The sequence below is a fragment of the Podarcis bocagei genome (genome assembly GCF_964188305.1).
Source record: "Podarcis bocagei genome assembly, chromosome: 5".
Lineage (NCBI taxonomy): Eukaryota > Metazoa > Chordata > Lepidosauria > Squamata > Lacertidae > Podarcis > Podarcis bocagei.
The window spans coordinates 82,701,656-82,714,201 of NC_138129.1; the positions used below are offsets into that span (position 1 = coordinate 82,701,656).

The 12,546-nt window shown below is 42.1% G+C and overlaps 1 long non-coding RNA gene across 2 annotated transcripts; it reads right to left on the reverse strand.

Moving 5' to 3' along the window:
• Positions 1-5,770: 5,770 nt before the first annotated feature.
• LOC308587442 lies at positions 5,771-8,565 on the reverse strand. 2 transcript variants are annotated; one of them, XR_014008386.1, is made up of 3 exons: positions 8,024-8,565; positions 6,643-6,783; positions 5,771-6,037 (listed from the first exon to the last, which is right to left on the reverse strand). It is a non-coding gene; the product is annotated as an uncharacterized lncRNA (long non-coding RNA). The 2 variants fall into 2 exon arrangements; XR_014008387.1 differs by lacking the exon at positions 8,024-8,565 and adding an exon at positions 7,612-8,012.
• Positions 8,566-12,546: the final 3,981 nt, after the last annotated feature.

Here is a 12,546-nt window from a genome sequence, read left to right on the forward strand (position 1 = left end):
TCATTTGCAGAGGCCTGGGATTCTGACATTATTGGGGTTTGATACATGGATATTTCTGCTTCCTAGAAACTCGGTTTTGAAGGACTCTCCATTTTGAATGGCCTCATAAATATATATTGAATTTAATCTTCTCAGATGTAAAACCCATTTTCCAGTTGTTTAGGTGGTTTGGGGGCTGGTTAGGAGAAACAGAATCTGGAAGTATTTTTGTTGTATGGAGCTAATTAGTTCATAAATCAACATGTCTAAGTACGGTAGAGATTACCCTCAAGCCAGCACAGAGTGAATTGCCGCACACATAACTGCACTTTTAAAGACCTTTTACCTATCTCTAATGTCCCCATCTTCTCAGACTATTAACTTTTCTGTAGCAATTTAGCTAAGTACTTAGTGGTAACTCAGCAGGTTTTTATGCCACTTCCTGTCTGGGGGACTTTTTTGGGGGGGGGGTTACCTTCCCTCTCCTTCTTTCTGTTTACCTCATTCAGGCTGCGCATTAATGCTTCACACACCTCAAAAGTAATTTTTGAAGTTCATAACTGGGCACACCACATTCGGTGTGGAACTGAATGTACACAACACTTGATGAATTGTTGTGATTACTTGTAATATACCTCTGAAGGGTGACCAGAATGAGGTAACAACTGGGATCTCATACTGTTCCCAGCTGTGAGGGAATGTTAGCACCTGTGGTGTTTCTCGCCCCTGCCTGCCTGACCAGCTGCACCTGGCAATATTCCTGCATGTTCACACTTATTAAAAACGCAGAAACCCTATTCTCCTCCTTTGCATTTGGCTGGCTGCTTCAAAGTAACTTTAGAGAGCCCTCAGGGGTTTCCTATCAGCCCTTTCCCCCAAACATAGACACAAGGGCCTCCATGATTTTCCTCAGCCATATTCTCCTATGTAAACTAAGAGGGGGCAGTCTTGGGGTTCTTCAAGCCCATTGATATTTCCTCCCTCACACAAGTACTCTAGCTGCCAATTTCCTCTGAGGTGTATGAAGCATAGTTGTCAACTTTCAGATTTGAAAATAAGGGATCACCAACCTCAAAAATAAGGGATCAGCAGCCTCACCTGTCCCGGGGACAGTCTACGGGATATCTAACAATCTGGGATAGCAGCGAGAAGCAGCGCTGGAATAAGGGAATTTCCCGCCAAAAAAGGGAATGTTGATAGCTATGGCATGAACTTTGCAAAAGCCCTTGGTGGAATTGACTTCACACGGGAGAAGTTTAGAGGACATGGGCCTGGGTGCGACTTGGGCAGGAGGCAGCACAGTTTGTTTGTGGCCCTTCAGCCCTTGCTTAATGTTGTCATTTTAAATTAGCTGCCCACAAAGTCTTGGCAGTTTTACAATGCTATATAAAGTGAGTTTGCAAGTACAGGCTGGGCGGTAAAGTATGTGTGCCCAAGTGAGGACCTCTGTGGGCAGATGTGTGCCCACTGGTGCCATGCTGGTGATCCCGTGCTTCAGAGGCAACTTGCAAGAGCTTTTGCACCCTGCAGAACTCCTGAAAGGGAAAGTGGCAACCCTACATGCCTACAAAAATACACCTCTCAGGTGCTGTTATACAGCATATTTCTTTAAGCATGTTTTCAGAAACAGGTCTTGTACATATGCATGGCTATGGAACTGGAGGGTCGAGAGCTGCTGCTAGTCATTTTAAGCAATACTGAGCTAGGTTAGTCAAGAATCTGACACTTTATAAGGAAACTTCTTGCAGTAGGAAGGTAGAGGCAGCCCAAGTTTTGATGGCCAAGGCAGAATAGTCCAACTTGCAACTTCCCCATGGTGGTAAAAGTATCATTACAATAACAAAATAATTGTCAATTTGCTGTTCTTTATTGGTTACCGTTCACCAACCACCTAAAAGCCACTTCATCCCACTTAATAGTAGGACCAGGCCAGGTAACTGGTTCAATCCTCTCTTGTTGCCTCAGCCCTATTTCAAGTCACCAGTTCCAGGTGAGAACTCAGCAACTGTAACTGCAGCCCATTTGAATGGGCTTCGAGTCAGAAGGGGGGGGGACAGTTCCACGTGGGGAAGTGACAAAAATAACCCCAGAAGGCTTGCCTTTCCAGTGCCATTTCTTCCTCCTGCATTTCTACTTTTGTTGTGCATTATTGCAGAATAGAAATTATCTTCCTTCAAACGTTCCCACAGCTACAGCACTGCTGGTGACAAATGTCTTAATTTCAAAAGCAAGGGCAGCATAGTGGATACCGTTTCAATCCAGAGGGAGAATGAAGTTCTCCAAATCAAGCTGTTTGCACCTGCAGTTTCCTTGTTTGTTTGCCTGCTGCCGCTGCAGTTGCTGCCGTCCGCTGCATCACCACAACCGTCTTAATCTACATAAGCATTTTGTACTGAGCTATCTTAACTGACATGATTTTTTTTTCTGATAAAAAGCACTGCCCTCCACCCCACCCACCCTCAGAACAATTATTTACGACACTATTGTGAGATAACTAGGCAGCCAACAGGGAAATACACTTGCTTTCTAACAAATACCAAATGTATTGTTAACTGTGCTGTTTCTCTCCATTCTTGGTTTGAAGTGAGCGTGAGAGCAGGCCGGTACACTGAACACTGGGTTGGGAAATAAGAAGGCTGGTTTCTAAGTCCATTGGTAGCAGAGTCAATGAAATCTTTCTGTTTCTTAGCCTTCGGCTATGCTCCTACATAAGCCAACTTCTGGCACAATTACATCTTACTAAACATGCCTAAGATTGGCCTGCATATTCCACACAGCAACAAATTGCTTTAGGAGTCAGCTAGGCACAGATGAACTGAGCTAGGCTCAGTGGTCTAAACCACTGAGCCTCTTGGGCTTGCTGATCAGAAGGTCAGCAGTTCGAATCCCCACTATGGGGTGAGCTCCTGTTGCTCGGTCCCAGCTCCTGCCAACCTAGCAGTTTGAAAGCACGTCAAAAAAGTGCAAGTAGATAAACAGGTACCACTCTGGTGGGAAGATAAATGGTGTTTCCATGCGCTGCTCTGGTTTCGGTGTTCCGTTGCACCAGAAGTGGCTTAGTCATGCTGGCCACGTGACCCGAAAAAACTGTCTGCATACAAACGCAGACTCCCTTGGCCTATAAATCGAGATGAGCGCCGCAACCCCAGAGTCGTTCGTGACTGTCAGGGGTCCTTTACCTTTTTCGGCACAGGTGAAGCCCCAGTTTAAGAGTTACCTGAGCCACTATTTGAGGCAAGCCAGTTTTATCTCAGTCTATCATATGCAGGTAGTAGTAACACAAACCTTCCTTGAAGGGCCATTGTGATAATGCATGGAATAAATTATTAACAATGGGTTAGCTCTAGAGAAACTGGTGAAAGAGGATAAACAGGTGGTTTTCCTGTCCCATCCTCTCCCCCATAGGTCAGGGGACCCCAGTGAATGTGGTGTCATGTGACATAGGGTGTGTGTGAAGGGGAACAGAAGGATAGCTGAAAGTAAAGCTTTCACACCCTCCACGAGCAACATAAATGAAGGAGGTGCTTAATTTTTAAAGGCTCAGGATCATTGCCTCTGATTTAGAATCCTTGACCTAGCTCTATGTGTCTAGATGATTATAGTGATTCCTCAAGGAATACCCCCTTTTTAACTTTGCAGATTATACCAACAAAACATGTAGGCCACCAAGGAGCTTATTGGGACCATGGTGTAATTACAGGTACCTAGTTGCCTACTTTTGATTATTAAATATGTTAGAAAACAGGTTGCTTTGGGAACCCGATGACTGCTCCTTATTGCCTCACACAGTAACTGCAGCGTGCAGAGTGGATCTAAACAAAATGTCAACCACTTCAATTATAATTCTCTGAAGCGACTTACCCCTATCGGTTCTCTCTTTTGAGTGAACAGTGTTGTACTTTTCTTACTCTGAAGAGATTTTTCTTGATTTTGGTGTCCTATCTTTTTTGTGTAAACCACTTCCACAGTCAAGCGCTATATAATTTTTTAAAAAATATATATTTAAAATGCTCATTTTTGAAACTAAAAGGAAGGACTGAGACTAAAAGATGGCTGAGAGACACGCAGTTCTGCTTTCTGTAATAATATGAACAAATTCTCTGCATATGTGACTCTGTCCATAAGAAGTTCTCTCACTGTTACGAAAACAACTCTAGGAATGCTTGATTTCCCAACAATTCCCTCCTCCTGTACCTTTAACAGTAGCCTGGGGCTGGAAGTAGACAAGCATAAAAAGAGAAGTTCATACAAAAGCCCTCATGTCTTTGCCATGACCCTCCTGTGCCAATGAATCTACTTACCAGGAAACCAGAGGTTTATTGTTAAGGAGGAAGGGGGCTGTATGCACAGAGTGCTCTCCCCCCAAAATAGGCCAGTCAGGAGTGAAGGAGCCTTATGCATTTGCAGGGTACTGGCAGCATGACCAGCAGCTTCATTGGTGTGGGAGGCATGGGCAGAAGGTATATTCCTGTCACCCACTTCATACATTCACTGAATGTACAAAGGTTGCCACTAAAAATGACAAAGCCCTGCTGAGTCCCTCACTCCTTCTGCCTCCATAGTCTAGTTACGGGAATGATTGATATGACCGTGTAATATGGTGATGGTTTCTTCATGCCAGGCTGGAGGATGAGAGAAGTGTGCATGGCACGATTTCACACATTTCCATAGCTGGGGTAACAAAGCACAGGATTGCCATTTTCAGCATTAACCTTGCATGTGGTGTCATGACTAGGTCCGTGCACTTTCTCTGTAAGGAAGAGCTTTGCCAGACCAGCATGGGTACATTTAGCAGCTTTTTTAAAGCAAAGGAGCAAGGGAAAATAGAAATGGAGAAAAAGAAAGAGAGAGCCCGCCCACACCTCTCTGTCTGTAAAGAAAGGGGAAAGGCACTGGGCAAAAAAGTGATATAATTGCAATATCATTGACCCATAAATCATAATAAAGTGAGGCCTTTGACTGAACACGACTTTCCATTCACTACAGAATAAAAGATAAACAGAAAAGGGGGGGGGGGAGAGAGCAAGAAAACAATGACATTTCAAGCTCTCGCTCAAACACATAACCAAACTTTTTTTCCCCCTTTCAGGCCCGATTCGTCACATTTCAGCCATTTAAATGAACTCAATGTGAGTCAAATGTATAGCTGAAAGGATAAAACATTTGAGTATGTAATCTGTTTAACTGAGCCGCAGTACTTAAGATTGTATTGCTGTGGAAGAGAAAGAAGAGACTTTAATTTTCTCTAATTTGTCATGCTTTTCAGTAGCATTTGAATGGTTGCCGCAAGAAGGCCCTCACTGTGGCTTTTTTTTTTTTTTTTTTACTGTGCTCAGTTAGCTTTATCTTGTTCAAGTTGGGTGGAGGGTAGCAAGGTGTCCCAGTTTATGCAGTCAGTCCTCTGTGTGAAGGGCTGAGGGCAGTCCTCTGTATGAAGGTGCCCTCTGTTTGAAGGGCTGCCTGTCCAGTCCAGTCCAGTCCAAGCCCTGTTTAGAGATAAAGAACAGTAAGAAGGGAGAGCACGGTGTTTCAAGAGGCCTATCAACAGAGAGCACTCGGACAGCAGACTGAAAAGGCACACAGGCCAGCTGTGGTGATGTGCACCATATTTCCATTTAAATTATAGCAATTGTTTCTAAATTTGCATCAATACATATAAAATTAGTGTGCAATTTTATGCAAATCCAAGCCCTCTTTTATGTGGCACACAAGCAGCCACTATGCCAGCGTTGATTGTTACTTATTTAATAAACTGCACGTGCCGTTTGTTTGTATAAATAAAACCCTCAGCCTCATCAACTCAGCTCTACCTCATTGTATGTTCAAGGTCACATCCACAGCATGCACTTAATGCACTTGGCTTCCGCTAAAGGATCCTGGAAACTGTAGTGTATGCCTCACAGATCTGCAAAACTCATAATAAAATACAGCTCCAACCTTCTTTGGGTGAAGCCGCTTGCTTGCTTTAAAGGAATGATGTTGATGTCATGGGAACAGAATATACCGAGAGGATAATGCATTGGTTTGTTTTTACACCCGACCAGGGGTGAGCAAAAACCTGAAATGACAGGAATGAAGTGTCAAGACGCAGTACTTTTTTACATTAAAAAATCCCCACTCTGTCCCTCTGACTAAACTTTTCATAAGGGTGGCCCTCCCCTGCTAAATTTAGGGCTGCCAGATTACAACCTAAGGATGGTAATGTGAGGCAGGGGATGTTCCGTTGCTTCACTTGTAAGGACGCCTTTATTCGTGAGCAGACTATTCCACAGGAAAAGGCCTAAGTCCAGGTAAAGGAAATTGTTTCTGAGCTCTTTAGCAGGTACAATATGTCTCACTACCTTTCTCCATTCAGTTTGCTTTTAAATGCACTGATGCGAGAAGAAGCCCCAGGTTGCTGCAGCTGCTCACACTAGTTCCTTTTTTCCCCATGGCTCTTCCATACCCTCCAACATTCCTAAGATATTCCAAGAACATTCAAGGCGCCGCTTCATCCTCCTTCTCCCTGGGCTTGGCAGCAGCAGTACTGGCTGGGGAAATAGGGACATTTAGGGATGGCTTTCGTAATTTCGAGACTGTCCCTGAAAAATCAGGACACGTGGAGGGCATGCTCTTCCCCCGCCCCCTCCAACGGAAGTCAGGCAAATGGGGAGTTTTGCTTACCATTAAAGCGGATAGATAAAAGGAGTTGAATTTCTGTTTGTTGACATGACAGTTAAAGGGTACAGGAGCCTTGCCATCTCTCCTTGTGCTCATTTTTCCATTTTAGCTCACATGGACTGCAAGGGCATAAAAGTCATGCATCTGCAAAGTAGCAGAGAAGCACTCAGCAGACATTCAACAAGCACATCTCTTGCATTTCAGGCCTTCTCATGATCTCTAGCTACACTGGATTGCCTCTAGTCCTATACAGTACTAGGTTCTCACCCCAATGCCATTTTTACCTGGAAATGATTCCCCATTTATCTCAATAGCACTGCCCCCAGCACCACCGACATGTGGGCTTACAACTGCAGAAATAAAGTGATGCCAACCATGTAAGCTCAGGTATCTGACTGAGTTCAGCTGGACTACTCCTAATAAGCATGTTTTAGGATTATAACCTTAAGCAACAGTCCTATTCCTTTTATTGTTGCAGCAAAGGCAATACAGTACATGAGCAATTGTAGTTTTTCCAAGCACAGTGCTGCAATGATTGCAGGAGATGTACTAGGTGGATTCCTGTCCCCCTCACTAATGCCAAACTGGTAAAGTTCCAATTGTCTTTTCACCACTGGACAGGATAACCCAACATTCAGATAGCTAAAAGTGTCCTATTTTATTAAACCACTGAGTTGTTTAACTGAGGCATGATTCTGAATCGTAGAATTTTAAAATAATAGATTTTTTAAAACAAACAAACAAAAAAGCTAGCAAATTAAATACTACTCCCTTTCTTTTGAGCAGAATGATTCTTCAACCATTTGCTCTTGCTCAGGTAAGGCTGACATCTTGTGGTCACCAGGAACATTTCAGTCTATTAACCAAACATCTGCATGCCCCCTCAGATACAAGCAAGCATGCTAATGACTGCATTATCATTTAAACAAAACACAAAACAGTCTGGAGCAATGTAAGATGCAATTATTTCACCTAATTAGATCTGGTGCTGGTTTCAGTCCTGGATGCTGATGAGACAAGCTGAAGCATAATTGGAAAGATTAAAATGCAGCTATCGGTAATCTGGCTGTTTGGTTAACTAGATTATTTCTTGCAAGGTTTGGAGAATTCTAAAGTGAAAACTATTTTGGGAAAGAGGGGAGGGGTCAAAACAAAAGAAGCATATAGTATGTTTGCAGGGTGAGTAAATGCAAAAAGGTTGTTATTTTTTAAGCACTTCTGCAGAGGCAGGAATTTTGGCAGGTGGAGTTTGACTTTGACATGCTGCAAGGGATGGAAAAGTTGAACCAGCTGAGATTCATTATTCTCCAGATCAATCAAAGATATATCTATGCCAGATATTTAAACTAGCTTATTATTTATTTCAAAATATCTACCCACACACCTACAGCATTTTCCCTAGTGACATGCAGTTAAAAACATTCTGTATAGCTGATGGAATCCAGTTGCTTTCCTTGCAGGTCCCCCGGCAGCTTCTGATTCTGCAGGTGCCTCTGCCAACAAAAAAGGAGGGGAGGCAATTTTTGCCCCAATGACAAATTTTAAAAAATCATATTCAGATAGTTGGGGGATTCTTTGGAGCAGGGTGGAAGATGGTGTGAAGTTCTGCTGAGTGATGAACAAACCAGCAAAAATTGCTTCCCTGCCTCATCCACTAGTGGAGGCACTCACTTGATTAGAAGCCCTTCCACCGGTGCAATGGGAATTAATTGACTTCTACCCAATACAGTCAATAAGATGTGCTGCAGCTTGAGCATTAGGAGTCCCGGGATGGTTCCTAGGTCTTGTGTGATGCTACTGGAACAGTATATGTAACAGTGGAATGAACACGACCCCTTCATGTTCCTGATTATTTGAGAAAGTGATGTGGTTGAATTGGGCTTTTTCTAACTTCTTAAGAAGACATCTGAGTTAGGCTGAGCCCAATTACAAATGATGGTCTGCCCACTACTAGACTGCTTGGTGTGTTTGAGCCTGTGTGTTTGAATGTTTCCGTGTTGCATATATGGGATGCACAAGTGTGGGGGTTGGCTTATGGGTGGCACAAATCCACACAGCAAATATTCCCCGTAAGTTACAGCGGGGATGGCAATGTTGCAACGGGGATGCTACTTTTGTATTTCTTGTTTCACAATAAATGTAATAATGAGTGCTATAGTTCAAAGAAGACATAATGAGAAAGGGAAAAGGAAAAGGAATTTAGGGTTGGATGGAAGAACATTTTGCCAGTTACTAGTTTGATCTGGAAAACATTTAAGAGAAGTAAGAGTGTAAAATGTTTAAGGCACAAGCAGTGGGAACTGGAAGAGGGAAAGTTAAAAGCATCTGTGTATATTACAGGGCTATTCAGTCCAGTCCACAGAACACCCAAAGTGCCTATAAAATGCTTGGCAATCCAGTATTTCTTTGGCTCGTTTTAGTGGCCATTATAAACCCACACATCAAAACAATTCTTGGTTAATATGGTAGGCAAAATTTGAGTGCAGGGGAAGGACGATTGCAGACAAATGATATCAACTTTGGGCTACAATTAGTACTTCATTGCTCTTTAAACTGCCCAAACGTTAGCACATGCGAATTCTGACAGTCTGACAAAGATATATGTGTAGCCTTGCCAATGCCATGCAGGCAAATGTCACTTATGTCGTTATTAGAAATCGCCCTTAAGCTAACATCGTATGTCTTTTTGACAAGATGAATGGTTGGCTTCTGACAATGAATAATTTTCATTTATACTGGAAGAAAATGTTATAAGGCTTCTTCAATTAAAGAAATGCATATATGGGATTGCAGATTATTAATTAAGAAAGTTATGCACATGTTCAGATACGGAGGTTATCTCTTTGTGGTCTTCCAGAAGATGATGACAAAAGGAGTATGCTTATAACCATATTTACTCAAATTTAATGCTCACCTTTTTTGGCCAAATTACATTGCGAAAATTAAGGTGTGCATTAGATTCAATGGCACATTTACATTTGCCAGCAAGTGCTTTTTTTCTTTTCTTTTTTTTGGTTTCAAGCTTCTGAAAACTGAGGAGCGTATTAGATTCAATGGTGCATTAGACTTGAGTAAATATGGGTATACTGTATTGCTGGATAAATGCTTATTATCCTCTGACTCAAGTATTTGTTGTGTTTATAAGTACTATGTGAAGCACAAGCTTAAGAGTTAACACCTGTCCTGCAATTATTCTTTATCATTTAAGTGACCTAAGTCTGTTCATTTAGCACACTTGTGATAAATAAGGAGCTTAGGACAGTATCCATAGGCCATCTTTATCCTTATAAAGAAAATATGCTCACAGAAAGCTATATCCAACGCTCAATAACCATGGCATCAAGGTAGTGAGTTGCATCTTTGAATGCGCCACTGATGGAACGGTGATATACCGTATTTTTCGCTCTATAAGACGCACCAGACCACAAGACGCACCTAGTTTTTGGAGGAGGAAAACAAGAAAAAAAAATATTCTGAATCTCAGAAGCCAAAACAGCAAGAGGGATCACTACACAGTGAAAGCAGTAATCACTCTTGCTGTTCTGACTTCTAGGATAGCTGCGCAGCCTGCATTCGCTCCATAAGACGCACACACATTTCCCCTTACTTTTTAGGAGGGGAAAAGTGAGTCTTATAGAGCAAAAAATACGGTAATCTCACATCACCTCAAATCCAGCACTCCAATACTCTGTATCCTACATCACACTGGCTCTCATTGCCCTTTATTGGTTACATCTCATAATGGGCAGAGATAGTGCATGTGTATATATAATACATACAGCCACAGACAGGCATACATGTACAAAGCAAGAGACAATAGGGTTATAATAAACTCCTAAATGCCTTCCAGTCATTTCAATGACTGGCAAGGACTCAGAGGATCCAGTCTATGCGTTGGAACACTGGCACTCAGCTCTGAACAATCCCACAAGCGCTGCAATTCCCAGTGTGTTTTTTTCTTCTCAGTTATGGGTCATGCATTTATCTCAAAATATTCCTAGCATACAAAGCACGCATGAATGGATGGACGGACAAGTGTAATTTGATATGTGTTCATTTCTCAAGAAAAGATACAAAATGTGCCCTCCCTTATGCACTCTCATCCTACCAGAACTCAGAACCAGTCAATCACATCTGACTGGTAGCAGATTCAAGATAGTTAAACACATTGTTTAACTTACATAGCTTATGCAGAGTCATGGAGGACAGGTCTAATGGTTATTGGTCATGATAAGGTGGAACTTCCATGTTCAAAAGCAGTATTACTTTGAATACCAAGTGCTGGTGACAAACCATGGGCAACTACTAGTGGTGGTGTCTGGCCCCCTATGGTTTGAAAAAGGATGCCGCTACCATAGATAGATCTGGTCTAATCATGCAGGGTTGGGTTTATTATTATTAGTAGTAGTATTAAAAATTTTATTGATTTACAAAAGTGTGTGCAATGTCTCTCCTCCCCGCCCCCATGTAACATTTTTATATTATGGGATTATATGGCATATTTGGTTGGCAATGTAATATGCTTCTATGTTGGGGATTCCCCATCCTCCTTCTGAGGTGGGGAGGTGCAGGAATTTGGGGCTTATTCTTGGTTTTTTGTATGAGAAGATAAAGGAGCGTAGTTTTCTCTGCCATCTGCGGAGTTGGGTTTGGGGAATCCAGATTGGGAGGGTTTGGAATAGGTAGGTTAGTTTTGGGAGGGTGATCAATTTGATCATGACTATTTTGTCTGAGAGAGTGAAATTCATGTTGTTCCATCTCTGTAGGTTTTTGTTTATTTGTCGCCACAGGGGCTTGTAGTTGTGGAGGTACAATTTATTGAGGTTTCTGGTTACGGTATTTGTACCCCTAGGTATCTGAACTTGGTGTGACAATCCTGCAGGGTTGTTCTCATGTTTTCTTGACTCTGTGATAATTTGCTAATATTTTCTGGCTTCCAAAATGAGCAATTTCAACATCATCATCATCATTATGAAAGGAAGATGAGAGTGTTCCACATCAGCTAAGCCTTAAAAAAGAAAAGAAAAAAGACGACTGTATTTCAGAACTGTGTTTTGCAGGGACATAAAAGAAGGCTTTTAAAAGCCCAGGGAATGATTCCTAGGGTCAGAAGATCTTTTCAGATTTGAACTCGTGTGCCAAAAGAATGGAGCTATGAAAGAGAGAGAGATATTTAGCACAAGGTATCTTGTTTAGGATCTTACTGATGTGGCAAATCAAGAAATTAATGGATGAAAGGTATGGCTAAGCAATTAATAGTAGTATAAGAAAAATATTCCATTAATTCACAGTGATGACATAGATCAGCAGTTTTCAAACGTTTTGCTTTCAAAAGAATTTTTTTCTGCATCAGCTTGATCAGCACAGCACCCCAGCTGTGTTGCAGAGGATTCTGGGTCTTGTTCTGTGGTGTATATTCAGCTCTTGTGAGGCCCTGTTTGGCCCACTTGAACACACCAAACGGTCCTTAAAAATCGAAGAACTGGGCAATTAATAGTGATGGGCAGCACTGATTTTCAGAGAAGCTTATCTGCCATTGCTGATGAACCCTTGATGCAATTTCTGGTGGGACTGCTGATCTGGATCCACAGGAGGAAATGTTAAATAAGGAGCAGGTATAATCAGAGTAGCCAAAATATCACTGAGGTACTTCTTCGGCTTGAATTTGGCAGAGGCACAGCACAAAATGCCCCCTTAAAGTCCTCCCCAAATTTATTTTGCTTTTGTTTATTCTGTCATTGTTCATAGCTACAAAAAGTGCCTCTTTCTCACAGCCGCAATGTACTGAGCAGGAAAGTAAGGAAGCTTTTCCCAATTGCCCAAGCAATTGTGCTCACTAACCTCTGGTCTTTGAAAATACATATGACAAGCAATCCTTACCTTCAACAAACATTCTTTGCACATACT